The sequence below is a fragment of the Lutra lutra genome, chromosome 2 (genome assembly GCF_902655055.1).
Source record: "Lutra lutra chromosome 2, mLutLut1.2, whole genome shotgun sequence".
Lineage (NCBI taxonomy): Eukaryota > Metazoa > Chordata > Mammalia > Carnivora > Mustelidae > Lutra > Lutra lutra.
The window spans coordinates 199,452,862-199,470,396 of record NC_062279.1 but is presented as its reverse complement, the minus strand read 5'-3'; the positions used below and the strand labels follow the sequence as shown (position 1 = coordinate 199,470,396).

The window sequence follows — 17,535 nt, the reverse complement described above, 5'->3', positions numbered from 1 at the left end:
ATACTTTTAAGAAAAGCCTCTCTAAGGAGGTGACATTTTTGTTAAGACCTGAAACAAGAGGAGGAAGCAGTCTTAGAAAGAGTGAGGGGATGAGCATTTTCTAGTAGAGAAAATAATAAGCACAAATGTTCTAAGATAAGAAAGAGCTTAAAGAGTTTTTAGAGCTGAAAGGTTATGGCCTGGGCAGAGTGAGCAAGAAAAATGGCATCAGATAAAGCTGGACATGGAGACAGAGAGCAGGCTGGGGTAAGGTAATCTGAATAACGTTTCATTTTTTTTAATTTGGAAAATTTTAAACATATACAAAGGGGAGGAAATTAATATAATGAATCCATCCTGCAGCTTCAGCAATTATCAGTTCATGATCCGTGATTAACATTTTGAAAAGATCACTCTCCCTTCTTGTGGAGAATGGACTAGAGGGAGCCAACAAGTCAGAAGGGAAACCAGGAGACTATTCTAATAGTCCAGTTGTTTCTCAGTTGTGATTTGGTTTAGCGTAGTGTCATTAATAATAGAAGAAATTAATAATCTCGGGGTAAAACCAACAGCACTTGGTGATAGATTGTGGAGGCTGGGGAAAAGAGATTACTCCAATTATTTTTGGCTTTAGCAACTAATTGAAACAGCCATTTATCGAAACAGGGAAGATATGAGTCACAATTTGGGGGTTAAACTAAAAGTTCCATTTTAGATATGTTAGCTTCGAGATGTCTATTAGACATGGAAATAGTCAAGTAGAGTTTTGACTACTGTGCCAAGGGGGGGCGGGAGGAATCTGAACTAGAGACATTAATGCAGACCTCAGCAAGTAAACAGTATTTGAAGCCCGCGCATTGTTAGAGCTCAGAGTTGAGGCTGGCAGGCCAGAGAATTCACAAGTGTAGGTGGTGCGCTACACGAGGGGTGAGTCTTTTGCTAATACCACAAGTGTCTCTGGCCCAGTCAGTGGAGTTTGATAGTAATTCTTGCTACAAGTAAAAAACAAAAGGTATGAAGCCATAAGATAGGCTTCCAAAAAGGAATTTACATGCCCAATAAGGATAGACAAAGCAAAGTGTTACCTGTAAGCATCTGGGTTTTTTCTTTCTTTACTTCTCTTCCCCGATATCTCTGGTTTCTGATCACCATTTACCCAGTTGTGATGATGATGATGTAGTTATGCTTTTGTTTTTTTTTTTTAAAGAGCCCATACGTTTTATAAATATATGCTGAAATAGTTACAGGTGAAATAATATGCCTGGAATTTGCTTCAGAATAATGTAGAAGAGAGAATTAGGAGTATTGATGAGATGAGACTGGTGGTGAGTTGATAGTGGTCAAAGTCAGATAGATAAGTACATGAGGATCCTTATATTCTCCTGCCTACTTTTGTTTAGCTTTGAAAATTTCCATAATAAAAAAGAAAAATAGATAGCAGGTCTCCTTTTGAAGAGGCCAAGAAAAGTATTATTAATGATAGGAACTTAAAATCTACTGATATAAACAATGATTCTTTGGACTGGAGCATTCTTTCCTTGCCCTCATTATGCCAGGTTTTTTTCTGCCTATATATTAAGATATTCTTTTACATGTAAAGGCAAAAGCAAATGCCATCAATGCCAGAGAGAAGAAACACTGAATTCAAACCCTGTGGCTAAATCTGGGCATCCGTATTTCTTGGGTAGCTGATCCCTTCTGATTCAGGAACGTGATCTGACTTTGAAAGAATGGATACCTGAACAGCAAATACTAGAAAAAGTACATCTGGGCAACAAACCTGTCATGACCTGATAAAATGCATTCTGTTGTGCAGCAGTATTTTGGTTATATAACATCTAGGCTGATGTAGTAATTATTCCATCTAATTAGTTTATTACATAAGATTGTTTTTATAGCTGCAATATTTTGAATATTTCTTTTTTTTTTAAGATTGTATTTATTTACTTGAGAGAGAGAGAGAGAAAGCATGAGAGGGGAGAGGGTCAGAGGGAGAAGCAGACTCCCTGCTGAGCAGGGAGCCCGATGCAGGACTTGATCCCAGGACTCCAGGATCATGACCCAAGCCGAAAGCAGTTGCCCAACCAACTGAGCCGCCCAGGAGCCCCAATATTTTGAATATTTCTGATGGTCTAGTCACTCCGCTAAGTTTTTCACATATTTTGTCCCTGTTTACCTCCATGTTTATAAATATGTTTATGTCATTTATTCCTTACCCAGCCCCATACTGTTGGTGTTAGGTATTACTCCCTCCATTTATAGGTAAGGAAATTAATGCTAAGAGGTTACGTATGTAACTTGCTCAAAATCATATAACTAATAAGTACAGTCTGAATTCAGTAAATCCTATTTCCTCCCCCCCCATTCACAGGATGACCTAAATTAGAATGAATGTATGCTAAATGAATTTTGGCATCCTACACGATCCCACTTAACACACCTAGCAATTTAACCTAACCCTTATTAATGCTCTTTAGATTTTAATTCTATACCTTGCTTCATTAAAAACAACCATGTATGATTATTCACAATCCAGTGTATGGTTATAAATACTTCTCAAGGACCTATTATTCTGATATAATGGGAAAGAATAGAAATATAAAAGATTGGTTCATGAAGCTTGGTGTCTCTCAGTGCATTCATTTATCACTAAAAGCCATAAAGTATCAAAACACAAAGCTTATTTAATGTATTACAATGGAAGAAGAAATCTTCCATTGATTCCAAAACTAAGCCAATACCCTCCCTTCAAGCTGTTCATTCTTTTGAAGGTGAGGTTTGCGTAATAGAAGGCTAAATTTAAGACAATGATGAAATGCAAATCATTTATCCACTGAACAAGAATTTATTGTCTATTACGGCCTCTGGGAGCAAAAAAATTATGAATCCTGTAGGTCATTGGGAAATATAGGCAATCAAATAAATAAAAGCAAATTTAAAAATTGTGGGGCGCCTGGGTGGCTCAGTGGGTTGAGCCTCTGCCTTCGGCTTGGGTCGTGGTCTCAGGGTCCTGGGATCCAGCCCTGTGTCAGGATATCTTCTTGGCAGGGAGCCTGCTTCACCCTCTCTCTCTGCCTGCCTCTCTGCCTACTTGTAATCTCTCTTTGTGAAATAAATAAATAAAATCTTTAAAAGAATATTAAAAATTGTATAAGTTTCAGGAAAGAAAATTCCATGTTATATGTGAGCGTATATTAAGGGGACCTCACCTATTTTTGGTTGTCAGAGAATTGGATCCTACGAATTCAGAAATGAATAGTACAGGGACACCTGGGTGGCTCAGTCAGTTAAGCATCTGCCTTATATCTGAGCATCTGCTCGGTTTGTGATCCCAGGGTCCTGGGATTGAGCTCAGTAGGGTGACTGCTTCTCCCTCTGTCTCTGCCCCTCCCCTTGCTTGTGGTCTTTCTCTTTCTCTCTCTCTCTCTCTCTCTGTCAAATAAATAAATACAATCTTGTGGGGGGAAAAAAACGATTAGTACATATTTACTTCTTGCATTTAAATCCTGTTGTGTTTATAAACAGCATGATTTAATAAAACTACTAACCCTCTTATAATTACCAACCCACTTTCATGTTCTGAAGCACTGTTACATTGAAATTGATTTTTGTTTTTGAGAAGCCAGTCTTAGAACTTTTTAGTGTTATTTTCAGTACAATTGTTAAAATCTTAGTTCACAGGAGAAAAATCATAAAAGATTTCTTGCATGGACTCTGCACCTGCTCAATAAATATTGAATTTCTTGATCTGTCAAGTTTATTACTGGCCATAATTAATTGTTTTTCCCACTAAACTTAGACAACGTAGCCACTTTTCCAGGCAGCTGCATTGGGAGAAGGAAGAGGAAGGGTCCTTTTTGAACCTATTCAAAACTGCTTTGCCCAAATTGAGAGGACATTGCCAAGGTTAGAAAGTCTAAAATTAACTCTACCAGCTGTGTTTTGGTTTGCTTCGTACAGCACATGGGCTCAGGGGGCTCGGTCTGGTAGGCTGGCTTGCCGCTTCAGTGTGCTGTGCCCTTAAAATTTGTTTGCCTGGAGTGCACCGTTGTACATAAGACACGGTAGCTAAGCAGCTTGAAAGCGTATGGGGACTAAACAAATAAGTCTCTTTTAACCTCAAAGAGGCCTAGCAACAGCGTGGGGGTGGGGGGAGAATGAAAGAGTCACCACTGAGTATGTCAAATGTGCAGCTTGACCTTTAACCTTGCTCAAGTTTCCCTGAGAGCAAGCTGCTTATGTGCTGTCAGAGACCCAGAGATGATGGTACAGTTTCAAGGAGTCTATGTTTTCAGCCCACCCATCTCCATGAGGTCCTTGAGCATGAAGGACCATATATAGGCATGGAGAGTATCCCAACTGGCTGCAACTTAAAAATATCCTAAGAATCAGCAGCTGTTACTTTCACCCACACAAATTCACAGTTGGCTTAATTAAATAGTGCCTATTCTCAAGAGCTGAAGCCCTTTGGGTTATGCCCAATGTTCTTAGGCTGCTTCCCCCATCTCCATTCCCCTCCTCAGAGTTACTTAAAGCAAAATGGATGAATAATAGAGATTAGTTAAGAGCCATTCAGGGTTTGTATCAATGTGAACAAAGAAATGTGGAAGTCAGATCTTCCAATATAGTCTTGACTCCCTGCCTATACAACCACTGGACTCTAGGGACCCTAGGCAGTCCCTAGTCCTGGCCATTTGTTCTCCCTTGCTTATGGTCATTACCGCACCCTCTTCTTGGCATTCTCTCATGTTTTTCACAGTTGTCATGGTCACAACCATAGCAACCTGAGCAGGCCCCAATCCTCTTATAGCTAGAGACATGAGATACTGCTTTACACAATTCCCCTGTACTGCACCAGCAGGAATCTGGGCCCAGAGAGGCAAACCATTTGTTTTTTTCTTGGGAGAAATATTTCTACTGTCCCAAAATATCACTACTTTTAAGGTTTGTATGGCGTCAGGGTAACCAGGACGCATCTATGGAGAAGCAACCCAGGATAATCAGTCCCACCTTGAAATCTGACCCACTTTTTCCAAATCCTTTGTTTATAGCCTCTACTCTGTGTTTCCACTCTAATCATTCCATTTGAGTACAGGGGAAGGACTTTGTAGAATGAAACCATAGTGAACAAGATTTCCTGTCCAAAATAAAACATTTAAAGGAAGTGATCTTGTAATGCACTCCTTACAAGGGATCTGAGACCTTTCTAGAGCCCTGAGGATAGAGGATCCCTCGTTTGCAAAATTCATTCATTCTGTCCGTCAGTAACATTTATTAAAGATCTGCCATAAACTAGTCACCATGCCAAGGATGAGGATACAAAAGAAAGACATTACAACCCTCAAGGAGCTCATTTCTACTGCCAGAGGCAGACTTATAAACAAATAATTATAGCACGAAATCTAATAGGATTGTGTGCAAAGGGCTACAGGAGCTCAGCTGGGGAAAGAGTGAATTTGAGAAGGAAGATAAGGGTCATAGAGACTCTCACCAAAGAAGCAAGGCTTAGAGAGTTAGTAGACTTTCTCCAAATCAGGAAGGGTTGATAGAGGAGTGAGAGGCAGAGAGAAGGCAACGATGATGCCACAGATGTAAAGCCCAGAAACATGAAAAAATACATGTGTAAACAAAGGAAATGTTGACTGCTACAACCAACGACTGTAATATGAACCCTCACTTGTTCATTCAACAATATTTATTAGTACTAACCATATGCTAGTTATTTATGTTAGCGCTTGGGGGGGTATAGTAGCATACAAAACCAACTCCCTGACCCCCAGAAGTTTATATTCTAGTGGGGAGGAGATATTCTGAATTTTGTGCATTAATTCTAGTTGTATTTGTATTTTTATCATCCCTAATTATGGTACGAAATCTCAAGCCTTATTATAGCAATATTTCAGAAGAGTAAAGTTATCAGGAATCAAGTAGTGAAGAAATTCCAGAGTCACAGCCTAAAGACAAAAAAGTTCTTCTGACCACGAAGCAGAAAAGAATTCCAATGCTCCTACTGGGTGTTTACCCCAAAGATACAGATGTAGTGAAAAGAAGGGCCATCTGTACCCCAATGTTTATAGCAGCAATGGCCACGGTCGCCAAACTGTGGAAAGAACCAAGATGCCCTTCAACCAACGAATGGATAAGGAAGATGTGGTCCATATACACTATGGAGTATGATGCCTCCATCAGAAAGGATGAATACCCAACTTTTGTAGCAACATGGACGGGATTGGAAGAGATTATGCTGAGTGAAGTAAGTCAAGCAGAGAGAGTCAATTATCGTATGGTTTCACTTATTTGTGGAGCATAACAAATAGCATGGAGGACAAGGGGAGATGGAGAGGAGAAGGGAGTTGAGGGAAATTGGAAGGGGAGGTGAACCATGAGAGACTATGGACTCTGAAAAACAAGCTGAGGGTTTTGAAGAGGTGGGGGGGGTGGGAGGTTGGGGGAACCAGGTGGTGGGTATTGGAGAGGGCACGGATTGCATGGAGCACTGGGTGTGGTGCAAAAACAATGAATACTGTTACGCTGAAAAGAAATAAAAATAAAAAAATTAAAATTAAAATAAATAAAAATTTAAAAATTAAAAAAAAAAAAGAATTCCAATGCTCTGTTGAACTCTGCTTTACTCGATACCACAGAGTTCCAAATTAAATTCTATAGGTAGTGCTGGGAATATTGAAAATATAGTCTTTAAGCATAACTCAACGACTACATGGTCAAATGGCAGGTCTAAAATTGAAGCAGGTGTGTGTGTTGGTGGGGGGTGTGCTCACGAGCGCATGTGCAACCACACTCTGCTCCTAGGAACAGAAGCTCCTCCTTCTCTGTGTCCTCCTTCCTCCCTCCAGCAACCTCCAGGGACTTGTGACATCTATTAGAATTCACTGTCACGAGGCCTTCATGCTTACAATTTCCATAAATCCTCCCTGGATCATCAACAACCGTCACAGGGGGCAGGGAGATGGGAAGGGGTGGTTGGTGGCTACACAGCATGGCTCAAAGGGCCGGTGCCTCCCAAGAGGCCTTAGTAGCTACTCTGGATGGGACTGAAAGCAGCTCTTTGTTTGCTCTAACACTCTGGAGCCAACTGTGGCTGCCTGTCCTGCCATGGCTTTTAGAGAGCTTATATAATCGTGGAAGCATATGAAAATCTAAGCCAGGGCTGGAAAGAGACCACAGAATCTTCAGGAAATGAGGGGAACTAATATTTATTTTATGCTGTGTAATTCTCTGGGGAATCTTGCAAGACTCTGTATCTCATTTAATTCTCACCACACCCCTCTGAGGCAGATGCTACTGTCCCAGTTCTATGAATGAAGATACTAAATCACCTCTAATACAACACCAGTAGTAAGTAACAGATTCAGAATTTGAAGCCAGGTACTACCGAATTCATGGGGAATCAAAATGTCTCGGGGCTTTGTGTTACTGAAAAGTTGGTTAAGTTGTTTACAAACACAGCATTATATAATATTGAGTCACATATTAGGAACGTTATTCCCCTTTAAATTCGTTTTCATTTCTTCTGATTATATCGAGGAGAAAGTATGTCTTTAACACCTGTTTAACTCTTAGTCTCTGGTTTTAAGAGAGAGCTGCAGACTTTAGATCCAGAGACTTCAGTAGGCAAAAATATTCAGCTAGAGCTTAATAACACTGTGCTTTTATTGAATTTATTTATATTTTCTTCTACTACATGAGGTCTGTGATGGTCGTTTTCATTTATAGTAGTAATAGAAAGTAGATCTCATTGATTAAGCTCAGGAACTCTAGCATCATACTATTCAGGTTCATCTACTTACTAGCTGTTAGATCTTGGACATTAAGTAACCTTCAGTCTTCTCACTTGTAAAATAGGTTTAATAGTCATATTTACATAAGAGGTTAATGTGTGGATTCAATGAGATATTGCATATTCGGCACTTAGATATTCAAAATACACTGTTGCTCAATAAATGTTAGTATTATGAAGTTTAGGGGGAAATGAGCTGATTTTTTAAAAGGATTTTATTTATATGAGAGAGAGAGAGAGAGAGAGGGAAAGCAAGAGACAGAGCTTGAGCATGGGGGAGGGGCAGAGGGAAAGGGACAAGCAGACCCCCTGCTAAGCAGGGAGCCCTGACAGACACAGGGATCCTGGTTCAATCCCAGAACCCTGGGATCACAACCCGAGCAAAAGGCAGATGCTTAACCAATTGAGCCACCCAGGTACCCTGAAAATAAGCTGATTTAAATCAGGATTTCTCACCTTTGGCACTGCTGACATTGTGGACCAGACAATTCTTGGTTGTGGGAGGCCACGTTGTGTGTTACAGGATTTTTAATAGCCTTCCTGCCCTCTCTCTACTAGATGCCGGTAGCACCCAGTAATGACAAAAATGTCTCCAGACATGGCCACATGTCCTCACAGGGGCAAAATAACCCTCGGTTACTACTGATTTAAAAGAAAATACTAGGTAAAAATAGGACTTAGACATGCCATGACTTAGACTTGACAAATATTTAAACATGTTATGAGAAAAACCGGAGTTTGAGAAACACTGCTTTACTACAGTGCTTTTTGAAATTTAATTATAAAAACCAGCAGTTACTATTTTTATCTGCAGGTTGACAACGATGCTCTAAGTTTCCTTTCAAAGTTGAAAGTATTCAAACAACTTAGAAGGAGCTGGGCTAGTAAGTACATGAAATTTATCTTTATTTTTCTTTGCCTTCCTCTTCTCTTGCCTCCTCTTCCAGTCCGTCTGTTGCCCTACACCAACTTCTACACACATAACCATGAACTGACAAGGCAGCGTCCTTTGTCCAGACTTCCTAGACCTCTCCTTCCCCAATCAGGGGTGCTTTTCTTTTCCCCCAAGACCCTTTTCTCAGGTTTTGGAATACATGTAAAAATTTTAACTGATACCATGTCAGATAGTATGCTTTCAGTTACTCACGGCAGAAAACTAAGCTATTTCTGGTTGAAACAATGAGGACATTTATTGGTCAACAGAAATGAAGTTTCAAAATTGGAAAGGTTTCAAGGTGGCCTTAATTCAGTGAATCCAGCTCCATTTTTCTATGTTTCCCTTGAGTCTGCCTTTCTCTGTGTGCCAGCTTCATCCTCAATGTGGTGGGAAATCGACTATTATTAGATTTTGGGATCTCACGCTCGCGTCCAACCACGTTTAGAAGACATTAGAAAAAAAAAAAAATTGTCTCTAGACATTCTCCAGAGACAGCCTCATATTACTGAAAGTCAGCCTCAGATTTTCAGCCTTGGGAGTTATTTGCTTTTAATGATTAAGTGGCCGAAAAATTCTCTATCTCCAAAGCTCAGTAGTTTACTGGGTTACTGATACAGTAAATGAGATACTATAAGAGAAAGCGTTTATAAACTGATATGTAATTATAAGGTATCTCCTCTTGGATCCTTTTTTTTTTTTTAAGAATAATAAATCTACTCAACAGGTCATTCGTAGTAGAAATTATTGTACAATCTCAAAGAACAACAATGGAGAATGAATGAATGTCAAAGAAACCTCAAAACTGGTGCCTTAGTAGGGCCAAATAGGTCTCAAGGAGACCTGATGGGTGATTCTAGACTCAAAACAGCTCTGGAGTCATCAGCAGCAGAATTTGTGGGCCTTATTATGCTCTGCATTGATACGGACTGGTTTACAATCAATGTTTCTACTTTTTCCCATTGTGCCACCAACTGACAATTTGTTACTTTGTTTCTGCATTTATAATTCAGATTGCCAGGATGGGGGCAATGATTGACTTAGCCAGTAACTCATCAATTTTTGGACTATACCCTTTACCAAGGCCATGTCAGAGGCCACTGGCTACCTTGTGGGGAGAATGCTCTTGATTTCCATGATTAATAATGTCTTTCAAAGTCTAAATGAATGTCATTTCACAGCACACAATATGTGCTTGCACAAATAAATTTAAATCAATTTAAATCTGATTTAAATAAATGAAAAGAAGGCACTATTATATGAAGAATCAATGCTTTAGTTAGACTATAAATTTAATGCAATTCTCTACCCAACAAATGTACCAATAAAATTCAGTTTTCTCCAGGAAAACTGAAATGTGCATGTTTAGCCAGGGAAATTCTAAAAAGGATAATGGGTGAAGGGAGCAGATTACCAGAAGTTAAAACAGTATAAAGATATAATGTTTAAAAGCTTGAAAAGGGGCACCTGGATGGCTCAGTGGGTTAAGCTTCTGCCTTTGGCTCATGTCATGATCCCAGGGTTGGATCCCTGGGATCGAGCCCCCCATCAGGCTCTCTGCTTAGCAGGGAGCCTGCTTCTCCCTCTCTCTCTCTGCCTGCCTCTCTGCGTACTTTGTGAGATCCTTTGTGATCTCTCTCTCTGTCAAATAAATAAGTAAATCTTTAAAAATAAATAAATAAATAAATAAATAAATGCTGTAAAAATAAGCTAGATCAATGGAAGAGAATAGAAAGAAAGATATAGACAAAAAATATATAAAGTCAATGCAACAAGAATGGATTATTCAGTAAATGATACTGGGACAACTGGATAACCATCAGAAAAATCTTGGATCTACAATGGAATACTATGCAGCCATCAAAAGAAATGAAATCTTGCCATTTGCGACGACGTGGATGGAACTAGAGGGTATCATGCTTAGCGAAATAAGTCAATCGGAGAAAGACAACTATCATATGATCTCCCTGATATGAGGGAGAGGAGATGCAACATGGGGGGTTAAGGGGGTAGGAGAAGAGTAAATGAAACAAGATGGGATTGGGAGGGAGACAAACCATAAGTGACTCTTAATCTCACAAAACAAACTGAGGGTTGATGGGAGGAGGGGGGTTGGGAGAGGGGGGGTGGGGTTATGGATATTGGGGAGGGTATGTGCTATGGTGAATGCTGTGAAGTGTGTAAACCTGGCGATTTGCAGACCTGACCCCTGGGGATAAAAATATATGTTTATAAAAAATATATAAACTGGGTGGCTCAGTTGGTTAAGCGGCTGCCTTCGGCTCAGGTCATGATCCCAGCGTTCTGGGATCGAGTCCCACATCGGGCTCCTTGCTCGGCAGGGAGCCTGCTTCTCCCTCTGCCTCTGCCTGCCTCTCTGTCTGCCTGTGCTCGCTCACTCTCTCTCCCTCTGTCTCTGACAAATAAATAAATAAAATCTTAAAAAAAAAATTAAAAAAAATAAAATTAAAAAAAAATAAAAATAAAATTTAAATTAGAAACCAAAAAAAAAAAAAAAAAGAAAAAGAAAAATCTTGGATCTCTACCTTCATTAATTTTTTATACCACATTACATTTCAAGTGGCTCAAAGATTTAAACATAACATTGAATCCATAAAAATGCTAGAAAAAACATTAAAAAATTTTTTTATAATCTCCTCAGGGAGAAAGCCTTTCCAAGCTTGACATAACTCCAGAATCCAAATCCACCCATTCACAGCAGAACTGACAAATTTGATACATGAAAAAAATTCCCAATAATGAAAAATATTAATAACCAAATGTTTAAATTGACAAACCAGAGTGAATATTTACAACATATTTCAGATGTATTGTATGTTTCTTTAACCCACTGAGCCACCCAGGCGCCCCGTATTGTATGTTTCTTTGCTTTATAAACGGCTCTTGGAATTCATTAAGAACAAGATCACAAGATAATTTTTTAAAATAGGGTAAAATAAAGAGAATACTCTGCAACTGTTAGATAAATGTGGCAGATCTATCTGATCTGATTTTAATTGACCGTTCAGGGTTTCATGAGCACCTGCGTGGCTAGTCAGTAGAGCAGGGGATCCTTGATCTGAGGGTCATGAGTTCACACCCTATGTTGGGCATAGAGATTATTTAAAAGAAAATAAAAGTTAAAAAAAAGTTATACCTAAGTATTATTATAATTATTATTATTCTTATTATTATCTTCCAGATATATTAGTAAGGGGGAAAAACCAAAGTACAGAAAAATAATGTGGTAGTCTATCATGTTTAAAAAAAAGAGGAGGGGAGGTATTTAAAAGACCACATTATCCATTTCTTTATTGTTGCTAAAACAAATTACCACAAATTTAGTGGGCTAAGACAACACAGATATATTATTTTACATTTCTGGAGGTCAGAAGTCCAAAAGGGATTTCTCTGGGCTAAAATCAAGGTTTCATGAGGGCTACCTTCCTTTTGGAGGATCTAGGTGAGAATCCATTTCCTGGCCTTTTCCAGCTTTTAGAGTGTGCTCACAGTCCTTGACTCAAGGCCCTTTATCCCTCCAGTAGTTGTTTCTGTCATCCCCTCTCCTTCTCTGACTCTTCCGTCTCTCTCTTCCTTCTTTTAAGGATCTTTGTGATTATATTGGACCTACCCAGATAATCCAGGATGATCTCCCCATCTCAAGACCCCTAATTTAGTATGATCTGAATATCCTTTTGCCATATAAGGTAACAACACAGCGTCAAAGAAACACCAGAACCATATTAAAGTGGTAAAATCAGATTTTATTCAGGATTATTGCAATAGAGGAAAATGATAGGGTATAGAAGTGAATAGTTCATGGACAAGTGGGGATTTATAGCCAGGGAGCAGGGAGGGGGTCGGTGAATTGAAAATCACTGCAAGGAAACATCAAAGGTAAAAGGAAATTTCTGGCTAAACCAACTTGACAGGATTATTATTCAAGGCAAGCCCTGGGCGATCAGGCATCACGTGGGGAGCGGGAGAGGATAAGGAATTTACTCAGGTATCTAGAAAGATTAGATATCAAGGGTGGGTTCCTAACTAAATTGACTTAGCAGTGTTCTTGCTAAAACTGGGCAATACAAAGACTAACCCAGAAGCCTAAAGGTCAAAACCTGGTTGAGAAGATGGCTCAGGAAAGACTGATTAAAGTTTGATCAAGGAGAAAATCTTTGTCAGGAGTCTTAGGAGGTCTCCAGCCCCTAGGCTGGTTACAGACCGATCCAGGGCAACCCCTATTACCTGGCTCACAAAGTCGGAAGGTCATCAAACCACTACATCAGGCTTTTCATCTGGGTAGAGACAAAACTTATCAATTAGTCAAAAAATACTTACTGGAAAAATTTGTCAAAAATGGTTCAGCGAGTAACTTCAGCATGTGAGGTTTGTCTCAGAAACAATCCTCTTGGCAGAAGACTTGCATGCCCGGACAAAGGACTGGAGGCTACCCTGGAGAAGACTGGCAGTTAGACTTTACCCACGTGCCAAAATCAAGAGGTTTCCAGTGTCTGTTACATGGGCCGATACATTTACCAACTGGGTAGAGGCCTTTCCATGCAGGACTGTAAAAGCACAGGAAGTAATAAGGGTTTTGCCTCATGAAATAATACTTACATTTGGATTGCCTAAGAGTGTGCAAAGTGATAACTGTCCCTCCTTCAAGGCTACTGTCATGCAGGGGGTATTGAAGACCCTGGGAATAGACTATCTCTTACATTGTGCTTGGAGACCTCAATCCTCAACAAAGGTAGAAAAAAATAAGTGATATCCTAAAGAAACACCTGAGGAAGTTATCTCAGGAGACCCAGCTCTCTTGGACTTCAGCCTTCCCCGTAACGTTAATTGGAATAAGAAATACTCCCAAAATTCAAGGACTTAGTCCATATGAGCTGTGATATGGACGTGCCTTCCTAACCAGTGATTTTCTATTTGACCCAGAGACAGATGCCCAAATTAAACATAGGATACCTTTAGCTCAGTTTCAGCAACAACTACAACTGTCAAATAAACAGCCACAGGAAAAAGGAACTCATATATCAGCTGGGGAATCTAGCCAGGGAATCCACTAATTCCCCTTTGATGGAAGAAATATAGGAAAGACCATATGCTGTCATTCTCTCTATTCCCACTGCTGCTAAAATTTCGGGTCTCAAGTCCTGGATTCATCATTCCCATATTAAGAAATGGATATCAGGGGCACCTGGGTGGCTCAGTGGGTTAAGCCGCTGCCTTCGGCTCAGGTCATGATCTCAGGGTCCTGGGATCGAGTCCCACGTCGGGCTCTCTGCTCAGCAGGGAGCCTGCTTCCCTTCCTCTCTCTCTGCCTGCCTCTCTGCCTACTTGTGATCTCTCTCTGTCAAATAAATAAATAAAATCTTTAAAAAAAAAAAAAAGAAAACAAATGGATATCAGTCCTCGACAGTCCTGCTGGTGATCCTCCCACTTATTCCTGTGAGCCTATCTATACAAGACCTCTGTTTACCATTCAAAAAACGAGGCAGGTGAGCCCAAGAGCCATGATTTTGGGGTTACTTTTACTATGAAAAAATATACATATAGAGGCTATGACAGAATGTTCTATTTTAACCTCTCAGGCCATTAATGTAACTGTAGGGGAACCCTTACATGTCCAATGCTGGTCTAACTGCTCCTTGCCTATTGATCCAATAGTATGGAAAAAGAAAAATACTGTTATTTACTGACACAAAACGGCCAACACTGTCCGTTTCACCAATTTAACAGATCGATCCTGCAAGCAAAATAAGAATTATACCATACAATTGGCCGCTAGTATGTTAATGGTTCCAGGAAAATACACCTGTATAAAAATGCAAAAAGGATCTCCTGATACTGCCTATAAAATTCCTTTCCCACTAAGGTCCCTGTAAACCAAACCCTGTGAAACTATTGGCTACATTCAATTTTTGGATACATAAGGCTCTAAGTATCAAGAATCAACCTCGATTTTATGTTGCCAGCAGTAACTCCCCAACAAAGCTTGCTTTTCAACAGCCTGGTATGTGTGGGGGCCACCCTGGCCGAAATTTTGCAACTCAGCAAGAGTCTTGCTACTCAGTTTCAGGATCCTTCCCTGCTGGACAGGCCCCCAATTCGTCTAGAGCATATAATCCAAGCCAAGTGCCTGTGCATAGCCAGCAGTGAGCCTACTACTCATGCAACTTTACTCTACACCTCCCATCCCCACTTAGTAACTTACACCTACCTAGAGGATGGACCTTATTTTGTGCTGGTATGGCTGTTGGGGAAACAGCAGCCTTGGCCCTCTCCCTGATGGGACTGCCGGCACGTGGGAAAATCTTACATTATGAGGTAAAACAACCGGTCTGCCTGCTCAGCAGAACCTTAAATGACACGTCCCAGCCATTAAATGCTCTAGATGAAGAACTAAGCGAAGTTAGGGCAGGATTTCTAGAAAATCAGGCAACCACTGACTCCTGCTTCAGCATCACTTAGGTTGTACAAAGGCTCCACACATGTGCTGTTTTAATATAACTGGCAATTCCTGTAAAGTCTCACAATTAATAAATGACATTCATGCCCAGCTGGACAAAATCAGGGTCTCTCTTGGATTGTTCAATTGGCTTGGAGACCTGGGTCAATATTTCAGAGATGCCATTTTGCTGGTGGGAATAATCATTGGTCTTTGTTTTTCTCTCTGTCTTTGTTGATGCCTGTGTCTCCTCTTACCTTGCAACATCTCTCTGGAGCCATAGCATGGACCTCTTGACCAACCCCTGGGTGTACTCTGACTGCTGTACTCTCATGCCGTCCCTTCTCAGCTGGAAGGGGCAAGAGTGGTCACCGTCCCATTCCCTCATGGCAGTTAAGGTTCCTATAGGGGAGGGGAGAACAAATAGGGAACTGGTAGGGAGACAGACAGGGGGCTATGTGATTAGGCTTGCAGAAATCCCTTGGGATGCCTGGGTGGCTCAGTGGGTTAAGTTGCTGCCTTCGGCTCAGGTCATGATCTCAGGGTCCTGGGATCAAGGCTGGCATCGGGCTCTCTGCTCGGCTGGGAGCCCCCTTCCCCCCCACCTCTGCCTGTCTCTCTGCCTACTTATGATTTCTGTCAGATAAATAAATAAAATCTTAAAAAAAAAAAAAAACCCAAAATGTGGAGGTGTGGGGAAATGAGAGATAAGGGAACAAACCTGACCACTCAGCCCTAGGTGTGTGGGGTGGGTGTCTTTTTATGATAATCACCTGTCACCAACAAATAATCAGATTCTAAAAAGGAAGTAAGGCATTGAAGGTGTCACAATTGATATCAATGGTGATATCAATAGAGATGTTAAAAGGATTTAAGTTCCACGGTTAGCTTTCTATAAAAGACCAACCCTAAAGGTCCTCAGTGGCAACCCTGTTGGGACCCCTCTCACTCTCAAGAGCTTTTTCCGTATCCTTGCTTAATAAACTTCCATCACTTTACTTAAAAAAAGAAAAAAAAAGTCTTAGGAGAAACCAAAAGAGACTCTTAATCATAGCAAACAAACTGAGGGCTGATGGGAGGGAGGAGGTGGGTGATGGGGTAACTGGGTGATAAACATTAAGAAGAGTACATGATGTAATGAGCACTGGGTGTTACAGAAGACTGATGAATCACTGAACTGTATCTCTGAAACTAATATTATGTGTTAGTTAATTGAATTTATTTTTAAAAATATTTTATTTTTTATTTTATTTTGCAGAGAGAGATCACAAGTAGACAGAGAGGCAGACAGAGGGGGAGGGGGAGGCAGGCTCCCTGCCAAGCAGAGAGCCCAATGTGGGGCTCCATCCCAGGACCCTGAGATCATGACCTGAACCAAAGGCAGAGGCTTAACCTACTGAGCCATCCAGGTGCCCTTAATTGAATTTAAATTAAAAAAAAAACAACAACAAATTTTTATAAAGAGTCTTAGGTTCCAGGGATTAGGATTTGGACACCTTTGTGGGGGGCAGTCATTATTTTGCCTGCCACACCATGAAAACTGATCAGCCAAAGAGAATCAACTGAAAAACTATTGTGAGCAATAAAATAATTCATTAGAGTAGCTGACTATAAAATTAATATGAAGAAAAGCAATATCCCATCCACCTAGCAACCAAAATGACAAAAACATAGAAATATATATATGATCTTGATTATGCAAGAAAAATGGTAAAATGTCATTGGGAAGAGCAAATATCAACATGGGCATCAGAAGAAGGAAAGATAATTATTTTTCAGTGTGTCTGCTTTTACATCATTTAAGTTATTTTATAGCCATTTGCTGCTAAACAAATCAATCTGATCTTGTCACTGCCTATTCAAAATCTTGTATTAGTTTTTTGGTTATTGGGGGTGTTGCTAACTACTGAAATTGTTTTTGTGGGTTGCTTTTTGTTTTTGTTGTCAATTACCGAGCTCCCTTTTCCTATTTGGGGAGAATCTTCTATTGTGTATGGTTTTGATAGGACTCAGTTCCCCATCTTTTATCATGGAAACCGAAGGGGAAAGAAATTGCATCCTTCAAACCAGGGCATTGATTCTGGAGGTGGTTACACTAAAACCATGGGACACGCAGATCTATTCAGGGAACCTGCAGAATCATCCCGCCCGCACTGGCGGAGGTGGGCTCCTGCCAGTCTGACTAAAAAACAGCTATTGTACTGTGTGTTTTTGACCTGTTGGGAGCTCCTTGGTTTTCTTCTGTTTCCCAGATCTTACCTTCAGCCTCCTGCTGATTTTGTGAGTCCCCCAGCTTGTGTAATAATGTTCTTTCTTCCAATTTCTTGTAACAAAAAACTCTGACTCCAGTTATCAGTTAAACTTCCACAA

General features: G+C 40.3%; 1 non-coding gene across 1 annotated transcript; it reads left to right on the top strand.

The window, feature by feature from the left end:
- The first annotated feature begins 828 nt into the window (after positions 1-828).
- LOC125094605 (small nucleolar RNA SNORA62/SNORA6 family) lies at positions 829-979 on the top strand. The gene has a single exon (XR_007125614.1). It is a non-coding gene; the product is annotated as a small nucleolar RNA SNORA62/SNORA6 family (small nucleolar RNA).
- The last annotated feature ends 16,556 nt before the right edge of the window (positions 980-17,535 follow it).